This window comes from Lissotriton vulgaris, chromosome 7, assembly GCF_964263255.1.
Source record: "Lissotriton vulgaris chromosome 7, aLisVul1.2, whole genome shotgun sequence".
NCBI classification, from domain to species: Eukaryota; Metazoa; Chordata; class Amphibia; order Caudata; family Salamandridae; genus Lissotriton; species Lissotriton vulgaris.
The window spans coordinates 1,295,169,221-1,295,183,490 of NC_141695.1; the positions used below are offsets into that span (position 1 = coordinate 1,295,169,221).

At 46.0% G+C, this 14,270-nt stretch overlaps 1 protein-coding gene across 3 annotated transcripts in view; it reads right to left on the minus strand.

Annotated features, from left to right (window-relative positions):
* Positions 1-13,088, minus strand: part of LOC147703526 (membrane-spanning 4-domains subfamily A member 4A-like) — a 420,042-nt gene extending 406,954 nt beyond the window's left edge. For 2 of the 3 annotated variants that reach the window (XM_086931895.1, XM_086931896.1), the window contains exon 1: positions 12,802-13,088. The gene's annotated coding sequence lies outside the window, so the exon portion shown is untranslated. The remainder of the gene's footprint in view (positions 1-12,801) is intronic. The other variant, XM_086931897.1, reaches the window with a different exon arrangement.
* Between the last annotated feature and the right edge of the window lie 1,182 nt (positions 13,089-14,270).

A 14,270-nucleotide genomic window follows, 5' to 3' on the forward strand; every position in this document is an offset into this window, starting at 1 on the left:
GAAATTGGGCTCTCTCACTGATCAATTTTTGTCTATTAAGTGTACGCGCAAAATGGAACCCTTTCTAGATTTAATAACTAAACCACTGGATCGAGTGCTGTACCTAAAATTGAGATATGGGACGCTCCCGGTGTATGAGTTTACGGGTAAATGGAAGAATACAGACGCTAGCTCGCAGGGTTGCCCGGGTTGTGCGGCCCCTAAGGAATCGGTGGCTCACCTGTTCTTCGCGTGCCCTTCTTACAAAGGGGCACGGAAATTCTGGTTGAAACCTGTCTGTAGGGAACTAGGACTGAGGTGCCATAGCCAGGCATTACGTGTCCTCTCTACAGACTCTTCATCTGCCAGTATGATCTGTGGGGTGGCTAAATTCCTAGGAAATGCGTGGAGGACACGTTGCCGTTTGTTGAAACTCCAAACCGGAAAGTCCACTAGCTAAGGATGATTTTTCTGCTAGTAAACTGTGAATGTTGTGTCATTGCTTTTACTGTATTATATAATCTTTTATCAGAAGTGAAATGTTTATATATTGTGTTCTTTTATGGTGAAAATTTGCCGAATAAAGATTATTCAATCGATAAATGTTGCTCGATGTATTTGCAGTGCTATATTCTAATATACCAAGCTTAAAGACTTGCAAATGTTAAAAGAACTTACAAATTGAATTTTAAAGTTTTTGTCATTTATTGAACAATTTACATAACAAATATTCTGATGGTAGGCTCATGTTTGGCTCTTACGGCCAAGCCTGACTCTGGCAGAGGCCTCCACTCTCTCAAATACTTAATGACATGCTCACTTCTGATGGCCCCATGAATTCTCACAGGATCAGACTGGGACAGAAAAAAGGTCTGGGTACAAAAATAAAGGTGGCCTCTGTTAGCAAATCGGATAGGTAAACAAGCATTAAAAATGCAATAGGTCTCGCCTTTCATTAAGTTAAAGCCATTTGCTTTGCTATACAATACCATTAGCAAAGCAAATGGATTTACTTAATCAAAGGCGAGACCTATTGCATTTTCAATGCTTGTTAATTGTATGAGCCCCTCACATTTTCTCGCCTCAACCCTTCACCCCCCTTTCTCTCTCTCACTCTTTTCATTGTACACCCATTCCTCTGTTGATCCCCTGGGCTCTCTACCCTCTCACTCCACTCAAGCTCACCACACAACCTTTCCTGACAGACGTCTCGCTGTCTTTTCTCATACACTCATTTCTCATATCTTACTTCCATAAATCATAGTCCCATCTCCTCAAACTCTCACACCCTTCACTCAAAATCCCTCCTTTCTGTTCCACACAGTCCTCTTACACTCCCATTTTAATTCACATGCACTCACACCCTCACTTTACAATGGAATGTTCCTCTAAAAAACGCATGCACACATTCCATCCCCTCTTTGAAATCCTCCTTTTCCCTGCAAAACCCGCGAACTTGCCCTTCGCAAAAACTTGAACTCCCTTACACTGAGCATTATTTCGCTCATATCATTATGTTCTTTAGTTCCTGTTTCTCATAAACACTTTTACGTTTTAACTCTCTGCCTCACACAGGTGCAGCCCTGGAGGCCTTTTTATTTTCCCTATAACCGGTTCCAATGTTGACTGATCATTTTTGAAAATGATGGTGATGAAAACCAAACTGTTCCAGAGTTGGCAACATCGGCCTACAAGCCCTGGTGATGAGGTCTGAAGAGAAAGTATCCGGCAGGATTGTAGACTTAAATCAATGCACTGAGGAAATGAAGATGAATCATGGGTATTTTGGAAACTGGTGGAAAATGAAAGTTTGAGGTAACTTACAAATTAATAGAGTATGTGTTGATGTTGTAGTTTCCAGATATCTGGGCTTTAACCTCTTAAGTGCTGCGTCGGGGCGTTGGCCGACGGCAGCACTACCTCCCCAGTGCTGCGCACGACCATTGGACGTCCATTCAGCACTAGTTCCAATGGACAGCGCAGCACTGGGGAGGGATATTTGCGCCGCATCTAAGGTGTTAAGTGGAATAAAAAAACTGGGGGCCTCCAAAAGGGGAGTGGCCAATGTAATTAAGGACGTGGCATAAAACAGGTAGGCTTAAATCTGTGCTAAGCAAAGTGTGCCGCCCGAATCGTATTTTGCTGTTTCTGTCACTGCATTCAGATATTTGATACAACAAATAACATTATACCTACAAGTCATGATGATTGGCTTTGTCAGTGGTTGTTCGTCGCATAAGATAAATAGGCAGCAACTATGGCTTGTATTTAATTTTGAAAAAGCTTCCACTTAAAGCCCTGGTGACCACGAAAATGTTGCTGCTCCTGACTTTCAAAAAGAGAATGGAAAATCCAGAGAGAAAATGACTCTCTTTAACCCCTCCCCTGCTGGTGACGGAACCACTCTGTCATCAGCCGCGGTCGCGCAGTGCTGATGACAGAGCGGTTCCATCACGGCCTGCTCAGCACGCCTGTGCGGCGCGGATTCCGCGCCTGCGCTGAGCGTTCCATTGAGCGGGCGGGGCCGTGACGGAACCGCTCCGTCATGAGCACAGCGCAACCGCGGCTGGTGACGGAGCGGTTCCGCCACCAGCATGCGCCCGCCGCGCAGCCGCCTCACCCCCTAGCACTGCGGCGGAATAGCCGCCGCAGTGAAGGGGTTAAAGGATTTCCCTTCCTCTACAACGCTCCCCTGGCATGACGTCATGCTGTATCTTCTCCAATAGTGAGAAGTGAGCTGTGTGAGCACACAAACATCGATGTGCCTGCTGTTACTGAAGTCCATGGAAAAACGGACTGCCTGTGCTAGGGCATAAAACAGAGCCCAATAGGGACCCGTTTCGAGGACCCCTTTAAAAAACTGCTGGTGCTCAGCACCGGTGAGACCCGGCACACTTAAAGCCCTGCCAGGTATCAAGAAAAGGCTTTTCCACAGGCGGTCCTTGTTTGGTAGAGCCTTTAAGCCACAGCCTAAGTAACATGCCCTTGACATATACACACACACACACACACAGGTATCAACCTCTTAAGAAAGGCTTTGAATGCCTACGGGTCATTGGCTGTGCCCTCCCGGCCTCTGAGTTGCACCTGTTTAGGTCCGCCACTGACTTGCAGACAATGCAAGAAGCAAAATGATGCAGAGTGTAATGAATGGGTCCTGAGTCACCAATATCTCTCGTTTATTCATTGGCCTTGATGTTGAATGGGGGCCTCCTGAAGGTGTTATATAGAGCGAACTCGACCCGAAGGTATCAGAGCGCTTTACATGAGCACCAGTTAGTTGCATTACAGATGGACATTTTGAATTTTTTTTTATGCATGGAACGATTAAGTAATTTGCCCAGAATCACAGGATGCTAGAGCCTCCTGCCAGACTCGACCCTGGTTCTCCAGTGTCAAATTCGGCCGTTCTAGCCATTAAACCACATCCGGGGCCCCTGAGCTGCAGGGGCCCACGTTATGTCCCCGATGGCTTCCTGGTGTGGGAATAGAAGTATGAAGGTGAGGGGAGAAAGGTTGTGCAGACCAGAGGGTACATGCTGATGAGAGGTGGGGGCTGGCAAAAGAAAGAGGGGACAGGTTGGTGTGAGAGGCAGGACATGGCGATGAGGCAGGGAGGTATCGTGGAGTTGTAGGGTTTGAAGTACTGGGTTCTTAAGAACCCAGCGGTGCCAGGGAGAACACCCAAAGACTTCGAGTCCTTCCTGTTTCAGACTACAGAAACACAGAGTCTTCTTGGTGAAGTCAAAGATCGTATTTATTGGCTGCAACCAGTAACAGGTATCCTAGAAGTACAACAGCATGTATGTTCTCAGGAGACTGCACAAATTTACAAAGCCAGCCTTCTCTTTTTATACAAAATAATATGCTTCAGGCAAACATTCCTTATTTTACAGTAGACCATTCACATATTTTCACTACAAAGAAAAAGCAGAGTCATGATGACAAGCCCACATTTCAGTTTGTCCAGTCCATTATCAATTACCCGGCAAGGCCCAGAACTTTAATCAGATATTGACGTACCCCCAATAAAAACGGGCACCTCCTCCTCGTAAAGCAGGTCATAAAGAAGAAACAGGGACAGGTGTGTGTAAGATTAGGCATGGTTTGTGTGCGATGAACGTTTATGACATGTTGTGCCTTGATGCTAATCTCATTCGGCCACTGGGAAAGGAACTGGCTGAACAGGTTTGGCTTCAGGCAGTGGAGTCAGCTTGCCCAGGTCACAGAGGAGTCAGCAAAGGTGTACGTGTCCTTCAGATCGAATTTAGCCTTAGTTATTTGGCTATGTGAGGGCAATCACAAAATGGCTGCCGTTCACAAAATGGAGCCCGAGCGTTCAGGACGAAAACTTTGATTTCAGGGTGATTTCGTCACTCGATCATGACGAAAATGCTTATGCATAGTATTCAAATCATTGCCAGTCTGTTAGTACCAAAATCGTCATGATACGACGATGTTTATGACACAAGTCCAGAATTTTCAGTACCACAGACCCTCCTTTTGCCCTTACATTGGCAATAACCTATACTCACGTTAATCTGAGTCCAGGTCTATATTCATAAAGTAATCGAGATGTTGCGGTAGCATCATCCTATTACTTAGCTTGTTTCTTGATACAGGTTTCCTTACACATGATGTAACACAGAGGCCACATATTGCAGGAGCACACTGTACACACAGACAGAACAGGAAAAGAATGGCTAAGATCATCCCAATGACTATCAGAATCTTCCATCCCCAGGCAGATATCAGTTCCCAGAACCACCCCATCAATGACCTGTCTCCTTCATCCACGTGAATGGATTCAGAGATCTTATGCAGTTTGGAAATGGCCTGGTATACTGTCGGAGTGTTGTCTGGGATGAAAATGCAGCAACTTGATTGGATCTGTCTCTGCTGAAATCGGCAATAACGTGGCTGGATTCAACGTATTGCACCTCTTTATGTGCACATGACTCGCTAACAGTGTCAGCTCATAACCTGACAATCGAGCACTAGTTAAGTGCTGTGTCTTTGTTCTGTTTAACAGAGTGTCCACTGCATGCGGGACCATCACAATTAACATGTTATTCATCACTAACCCAGCAGACTGTCGAATAGAAACAGCTGCTGCCGCAGTGGCTCTTTAAGCAACTCGGCAACGCCTTAGCTACCGGATCTAAAGTCGACGAAAAATACGCGCATGGACGTTGTTTGCCCCCAAAAGACTGTGTCAACACTGACAATGCACAACCTTCTTTCTCATGGACATACAACGTAAAGGGCTTACTGTAGTCGGGGGTACCCAACACAGGAGCCGAACACAATGCATCACGCAATTCGGAAAAACTTTTCTGACACTCTTCAGACCATGGGATGGGATTCGGTGTATCTTTACAAGTTAATGCTACCAAAGATTTGGCCAATAAGGAAAAATTCGGTGTCCATTGTCTGCAATATGATGTAATGCCCAAGAAAGCACGCACTTCTCTCTGTGTCCTTGGCACACTCAATTTTGCAATTGCCTAAATTCTTTCTGGGGTCAGTTCTTTCTGGGGTCAGTTTCCTTCCCTCCTTCGATAACAGGTGACCTAAGTAGGTCACTTCTTGTCGACAATATTGCAATTTTGAAAGAGAGACTTTGTGATGCAGATCACACAAATGAGGTAACAACGACAATGTGGCTTCTTTACAAATTTCCTCAGTATCTTCAGCGATTAGCAAATCGTCGACGTACTGAACAAGTGTAGCGCCGTCAGGTAAAACAATTGTATCAAGCTGTGTTTTTAAAGCCAGACTGTATATTGATGGACTTTCATAGTAGCCTTGAGGAGCGCGTTTGAAGCGGAAGCTTCGGCCTCCTAAACTGAAGCCAAAAATATCCCTGCTCTCCTCGGCAATCGGGATACTGAAGAAAGCATTCTTCAAGTCAATCACCGAGAACCAAGTTGCGGAAGCTGGAATCCTAGTCAATAGTGCAGTGATATCAGGGACAACTGGAAACTGTGGCACAACTATTTTATTGACCTTCCTAAGATCAATCACAAACCTGTAAACAGGTGGTTGAGAAGGGTCAGTACGCTTCAAAACAGGCAGAACAGGACTATTACAAATGTTGCCTCTTGTCTCTTCAATTACATCTTTTTCAATCAGATCATAAATGATCGCTAACAACACCTTTTCACCTTCACTAGAGATCTTGTATTGGGGAATACGTGGCATTTTAACATTGGCTTTCAATGTTACAACATATGGCGCTATTTCCAAGAGACCCGCATCATTAGGACCAGTAGCCCAAAGAATATCCGGAAGAGAAGACAATTCTGTCGGAAGTTTATCCTTCGACAAATACATCGGAGAAACCACTTTCTTACCCAGTGTAAGTTGTACTCCCGAAGGAGAACAGTACAAAGTCGCATATAATCTTTTCAACAGATCCAATCCCAACAAGTTTTCACCACAACCTGATGTAAGAATAAGGGGTGCTTCGAATTCACAAGGTCCAACAGAAAGGGACATAGGACTAGTAATCGGATTCCTAACCGGGGCGCCAGAGAAACCTACTGAAACGTTCATTTCGCCAGACAAAGGTGCGCCAGGGAGTTTTGAGTGCATAATAGAACTCTTTGTAGCACCAGTATCCAACAGAAAAGGCTCTGACACACCTGATGTAATCACCTCAACATAAGGTCCACTCTGATCTACTGTAACTGAAACAACTCCCTCTCTTTGTCCATGGCTGTCCTAGCAATCATTACCTTCCATATTCTCATCTTCTGCATAGTAGTCATCAGCATAGTACTGTGCCGTCTTAGCAAACGCGTTGTTCTGCTGGTCGAAACTATTCATCGAATTCTGAGGCGGGAAGGAACGAGCGTTCTGGGGGAAATTTCCACGTCCCCTACCTCTAGGAGCTTGTTGAACACCTCGACCTCTTGCACCAGAAGCACCATTCGTAAGCTGTAACAAAACCGGACAACTACTCTTGAAATGACCCTCTTCTTTACAATACGCACACTGATTGGGTCCATACGGTAAACGTTGTTGAGAAGACTTGTTTCTTTGCGAGTTCCTCGAATATTGCTGAGGTTGCTGATAATCATGCTGATTATTAGTACGTGGTGGATAAGCTTGCTGTAGAAGAACTTTAGTCTTCAATTCCTTAGTCTTTTTATTCGCTTTCTCTAACTCATCTTTGCGCCTATTTTCATAGTACTGGGCCGTAGCTAAAATCTGTGCTGACGTGGAAACAGCCCAAGCACTCTCAGAATCCGTTAACTTATTACACAGTTCAGGAAGCAAATTATGTACAAATTTGTCAACAAACAATCTCTGGCAGCCCCCAGTAGCCATATCCTGACCACTATGATCTACGAAAGTCTCTTCAAACCGCGTGAAAAAGTCAGACACAGTCTCATCTTTCTTCTGTTTACACGCAGACAACTTGTCCCAATTAACACGCAATTCGGGCATTAAAGTCTTCATATATGTAATAATCCTACCAGGAAGGTCTGCTACTAAAGGCTCGGGCTTAGCACCACCTACTTGTCTGCCATCAGCAGCAGCAATATTAACCCATGTGTCGCCTAACTCTTGATCTTGGTCCGCATGACGAATCTTTCCCCATAAAGGCTGTGGAACAACATTTCCAAACAACATGTCTATATTGGCTAAATTCATGATGCAGGAGCCTGCAGTCTGTGATAATTCCTTGTAATATCCTGCAGGATTTTTACGGGGATCAGGCAATGTCTGTTTAAGAGCCACTTCAGCTCGCTTCCATGGAACATGTACCCACACACGCTGAAAATGTGGCGGAATGGCGGGATTAGCATTTGCGTCCCCTTCCCTCCAAACTGGGGGAACCTCTCTCATGGGATATTGTCTTGCTTTCTTCTTAACGGAAAAATCGGACTCAAGCAACGACTGGGAAATACTATCGCTCCTAAACGATAATAATGTCGCAACTGCTTTCTTAACATCAGAACCTACAATTGTGCCTTTTGCAAACTCGAACCGTACACGATACAACTCAGACATATTGGATTCCAAATTATTTTCCTCCAATTCCTCGCAAAGGAAAACATACATTTTCTCAAAAACGTATCTCTGTTTCGATGCTTCCCACTGATGGAAGACATCCATAATAGATTCTAGTTCGTATCTTATCGGGTCTGTAACCCATTTATGTGCCAAATGATCCTATATTTCCCGCTCTCTAGAGTCAGGCAATTGACTACGCAACTGCTTGTGTGTTGAAACAGGGGTCATTCTAGCTGCTCCAAAGAAAGGAGATAGAAGGTTGACAACTGTATCAGTCATTCTCTGTCGAACAGAAGGAGGAGTTGACAAAAGAACAGGAGGAAAAACAGAGGCAGACGCAGAGGCAGTATCAGAAGGAGAACCAGAAGAGGCAGCAGATGCAGTAGGCAGAGTCATAGGAAGTATAGATGGAGCAGGTAGCAAAGTCGGCGGCCCTTGAGGGGGCTGCGCCACAATAGTAGAGGCCAACTGAAAAGGAGCTGGCGTTGTGGAAGAACCTGAGGCACAATAATCGGAGGTTGCACAACTAAAGGTTGTGGAGGTGCTGTGGCACTCTGCGCATAAGGGGGTGGCGAGCTCAACAAGTGTGACATTAAAGGATCTTTTTCAAGTTCTTTTGCTGCCATATTGGGGCCATTTTAAAACACCATCCTTTCTGGTGTATTGGATCCATACTTCGTTATATGTGATAGGGCCTACGCCATGTTTCACATATAATTCATAGGTCGGAGTTCCAATCGGAGGAACCGGACACGAGTCCTCCAACCGGGAATCCCTATTACAACCAAGACAAAACAAATTTCCAAGTCTGCTAAGACCAGGCATCTTCGCTCTCTAGTCTAGCTTCAAAGTTCAAAGGATTATCGAATACGATAGTCTCGTGAATACACGAGTCCTTCGGCTTTGGCACTTGCAAGTTCCAAATCAAAGATCCCATGGGGATACCAAACTAAGAACCAAACTAAGGACTGGGAGACGCTCCACTTATACTTAACTGAGGTATCGATGACGTCACCAGAAGACTCATCTATCGTTTCACTCTACCAATCATCAAGGATCCAAAACAGGGCGATAGTCAGGGCAGCAGTCCTTCGTAGCCGTCGGGACGCGGGAACCTCGCAGCAAAGACTTTCGGACCACGTCGACATACCGGGGTCAATGAAGTGGCTGGCCTTCCTCCAGAATTTTCACACGAAGCTCCTCACGAACCTCTGGCTTGGACCGGTACCGCTGATACCGCCTCACGTTGGGCGCCAACTGAAATACCGGGTTTTTAAGAACCCAGCGGTGCCAGGGAGAACACCCAAAGACTTCGAGTCCTTCCTGTTTCAGACTACAGAAACACAGAGTCTTCTTGGTGAAGTCAAAGATCGTATTTATTGGCTGCAACCAGTAACAGGTATCCTAGAAGTACAACAGCACGTATGTTCTCAGGAGACTGCTCAAATTTACAAAGCCAGCCTTCTCTTTTTATACAAAATAATATGCTTCAGGCAAACATTCCTTATTTTACAGTAGACCATTCACATATTTTCACTACAAATAAAAAGCAGAGTCATGATGACAAGCCCACATTTCAGTTTGTCCAGTCCATTATCAATTACCCGGCAAGGCCCAGAACTTTCATCAGATTTTGACGTACCCCCAATAAAAACGGGCACCTCCTCCTCGTAAAGCAGGTCATAAAGAAGCAACAGGGACAGGTGTGTGTAAGATTAGGCATGGTTTGTGTGCGATGAACGGTTTATGACATGTTGTGCCTTGATGCTAATCTCATTCGGCCACTGGAAAAGGAACTGGCTGAACAGGTTTGGCTTCAGGCAGTGGAGTCAGATTGCCCAGGTCACAGAGGAGTCAGCAAAGGTGTACGTGTCCTTCAGATCGAATTTAGCCTTAGTTATTTGGCTATGTGAGGGCAATCACAAAATGGCTGCCGTTCACAAAATGGAACCCGAGGGTTCAGGACGAAAACTTCGATTTCAGGGTGATTTCGTCACTCGATCATGACGAAAATGCTTATGCATAGTATTCAAATCATTACCGGTCTGTTAGTACCAAAATCGTCATGATACGACGATGTTTATGACACGAGTCCAGAATTTCCAGTACCACAGGTTATTCCCCCAGGACAGGCTGCCCTGGTATGACTCGTCTCCCAGTCCCTCCTGCGCAGCGGGACCTGGGGAGGGAGCTCCCGCCCTCACCCCCTCCTCCTCAGACGCCCAGCCCAGGAGAGGTGCTGCACTGATGCTCCGAGCCACGGATGATGCCGGAGTCCAGTCAGGGCACCCTAGGGGCGGGTACCCGGGCAGCGCCCTCTCTTCATCCGCTGCAACAGGCAGGCACGTACTCCTCACTAGACAGTCCGCAGCGCATGCCCTGAATCCTCCTGAAGCGCTTCATGCTGGGGCTTCTGAGCACTATCTATGAGGGCATATCTGCCAACAATTTGTTGTTAATTTTTTTTTTAGAGAACATAGTGTTTGTAAATTATATTTTTTGCTAAACTTTCCCCCCCAGAACATCTGTAGTTGCATTTGTGCATTTTAGGGACCGTGGGGGAGATAATGGAGCGGGGCAGAGGAAGGAGAGTATAGTGGCCTACCTGCGGGCCCTGGTGGGGAGACCGAAGGTGAGGTGGAGGGAGCAAATATCAGCAGTAAGGCCCCCTGGCCAGGACTCTGCCGAAGACCGCGAGCCGCCTGCGGGGGAATGACGGGTCCCCACACTTGCGGGTTCTTCAGAGCACGAGAAAGCCTGAGGGTCTGCTCCCGACCCTGGCATCTGAGGTCCCCGACCCTCCGGAGGATGGAACGCAGAGCTGAGAGTCGGTGCAGGGGGCTTGTATTCTCTCCCCCATCCCCCAGTAAGAGGAACCCATGGGGCTCAGTGGCAAGGTAAGGCTCATCCACAGCGTATCACAAGACGGCGAAAGGATCGGGTGTTTAATATGTACAAGGCAGATTGTATGTCCCTGCTTCGCTTTGCACGCCCTGTGATCTTGGGCATGTTGTGCGCATGTGTGTGCAAAACGTATTTATGGTAAGGGACGGTATTTTTTTCTTGGGTAATACAAAGCACTTTAGAAACAGGTGGTGCCCCTAAGTACTCGCCTGCAGTCATGAGTTCTGTCATGTATCAGTCTCAACAAGACCAAAATGTCCTTAAACCTTTTATTTGCGTCTTCGTGAATGTACCAGTTGGTGTTCACCTTTTACCCTTTAATGTTTGCGAGGCCTGTTTGCCGGCTAAAGAGACCAGAAACGGGCGCTCGGCATGACGTTGACTTTTGTCTTTTTCTGCCGTCCCACTTGGCCGGCCTCGACCTGCTGTCCTTCTGGCGTAAAAGGTTTATTATCTTTATGAGGCCATCTATTTGACCCTATAAAGATAACAAAGCTTTTACACCAGAAGGAAGTCAGGGCAGTCCGTCCAAGAGGGACGGCAGAAAAAGAGAAAAGTGTACGTCACCACAAGCTCTTTCCCAATGGCATAGCATAAACGGTGACGCCCACCAATGGGAAGGAGGGACGGGGCTTAACCACTTCCCTGCTAATGACAAGGTCAACTCGTCATGGGTTTTACCTGCCCTGTGCTTATGACGAGTCGACCTTGTCATGAACAATGGAAAATCTGGTACTGCAGCACCCAGCGGGAAAACCCCTTAGCAGCCAAGGTGTTAAAGCCCGTTAGTGAAAGCTCCCCATAATCATTAAATCTCGCCAGTGAAACTGCACATGCGCAGTCATCACAGGCTCGACCTAAAAAAGTAGCTAACAGTTACAAACCGGGCAGCTTTGATCCTGTAAAGACAGGCTGTATAGGTGCTTTGCAAAGTATGCGTTCTATGCTTTGTGCAGGCAATGTTTATGGCACTATCAGTTAAATCACCAGCAAAAATCGACACACTAAACCATAAAACAAGCTCACAAACAGTCAGAAAATAACCCAACAACTGACCTATCAAACCAGCCTTTCTGTTGCTGCAAGGCGGCCCTGATTAAAGCCCCCCTGCAATTATGTGAATTTCCGCGGGTTTATTTTCCTCATAATTATAGATTTGCCACCTAAGCCATCGTTTGCTGCATATTCTTTAGATTTTTAAAAAAAAGTTTCTAGATTAACCGAATCAAAAAGTTACTAAAATTAAAACGTGGCAACATGTGTTGCTGCACCATGACAGGCCCTTTGCAACTTTGCAACTTAACAACGAGGTGAAACATTTGCCCAACTGCGTTAATGTGTAAAAATGACAAAAAATGTAATAGTGTGACAAAATGTGATATTACCGCACAATTTGCCTAGCCTTGCCCCATAATTTAGTCAACCCTGCGCAAAGTTTGCACTCTCCTGCCACATCACTCAAGTGACCCTGCCTATAGGCTAGTTCTATTCTAGGTGCCCACAGGAAGGCTAGACCATCGTCAGAGAGGGGGGGGGGGGGGCTTTTTTTGTTGCAGATTTATATAGCGGGAACTCGACCCAAAGGTATTGGAGCGCTTTACATGAGCACCATTTGCGTTACACAAGAATACGTTCAATTGTTGGTAGGCACGGGGCGATTACGTGATTTGCCCAGTATCACAGGAACCTGAGCCTCTTACCAGACTCGAACCTGGTCCCCCAGTTTTTTAAGTCGGCCGTCCTAGTAGCCACATCCTATCAAAAGGTCCTCACCTGACGAAAACAGTAGCAGAGGAGAGAGGTCGTTAATTCCGTGTTTGCAGCCTATCATCAGCCCTCACAGCGCACTCTATATGCGCCCCTCAGACCCCGCCCCTGGCACTGCCACCATACCTCTATCGTCTGAGGGTGAAGCCTCCTTCGGCGCACCTGCTGCTGCCGCTCCCTCAGGGCCGCTTGCGGTTGTTGCGCAGATTCCGTCTACAGGGGGAGAGCAGGCACCGGGGGTTTCTCTACTGAAAGTCGCTGAGTGTGGCGCAAATTCCACCACCCCTGGGGATGCCACGGAACCCTCCCTTCGGCGAGGGTCAAGAGCAGGCCAGAGGCCAATGCAGGACGAAGAGGCGGACTGGGGAGGACTCGGGGGCGGGGGCGACACTCTCAGACACATCCTAGCGAACAACAGATATTTCACAACAGCGTTTTAGCATCAACAGTCGGGTAAGGGTCGGGGGGGGGGGGGGGGGTTGACTGGTGGAGGCAGTGACTGGGGGGTGCCTGGTGTCAGCCAGTGAAGGACGACGACCACCCCCACCCTCCAAACCTAAGGCGCCTTAATGCGCTTTAGTTTTCAGACGTCTGAGTTAAACGAGTTCGTTCATTCAGGCTGAGGCAACATGCCAGCATGACAGCTTGGCAACAACGAGCGAGGGGCGGAGAGGGAGTAATGAACCAGGCGCAGCGCATAAGCCCATCCCATTTCACACAGAATGCTTGACTGGAGCGGGACAGCCTAATTCGAGTTCGCTCCCAAGTACCTTCCGTTTCCATGCACCTCCTTTCATCCTCTTCATCTTCGCCTCTCCTTTGAACTGTTTGCCATTACTTTTATCCTTCATTTCTCCTTTGTTTCCCTCAGCCTACACGTTGCTACTCTAGAGTCCATGCATATCTCCTCACTCCTCTGCATGAGCCTAACTCTGCTCTTGTGCCTCCTACCCCTCCCCTTAAACTTGACTTCTTGCCTGTGTGGAAGCATTAAAAAAAATATATATTTTTCTGTAATAAAGAAGAATGAATATGAATGTTTTATGTTGGATCCACTACACAAAAGATGATTTAAAATTACAGTTAAACGAATTTATTTACGAGGTATTAAAGTGTGTTCATTAATTTGATTTAATGATGTCACATTTATATGAAAAAAACCATTGTGGATAAAATGGATACAGTTTCTATCATTCATCCCTGTATTCAGCCCCTCCCATCTAAACGTTTGAAAGTAAAGTTTATTGAAGAGAATATGCAAAAACATTGGAAAAGATACAAAAGATATTCATTTTTGCCTATAACCATAAATAACCAATGTTTAAATTGGAGAAAGTAAGGCACAGAAGAAGGAATAAGCAGGGGAAAATAAAGACAGCAAGAGAGATAGCATTAAGCATTAATCATACACTATCGTGAAAAAAACAACTATATAACAATACCAGAAAAATCTATAAAGGATTAAAGGCACAAACAATTAGACTCAGTAATAGTAATACAGAACAATTCAAAGCGGTTTAGGCACTTCTTCAATTCGAGAATTTTTGCGCATATGCTTTACCAGCAGAATCATTTTAAAAGTTTGTTTTAGGTAA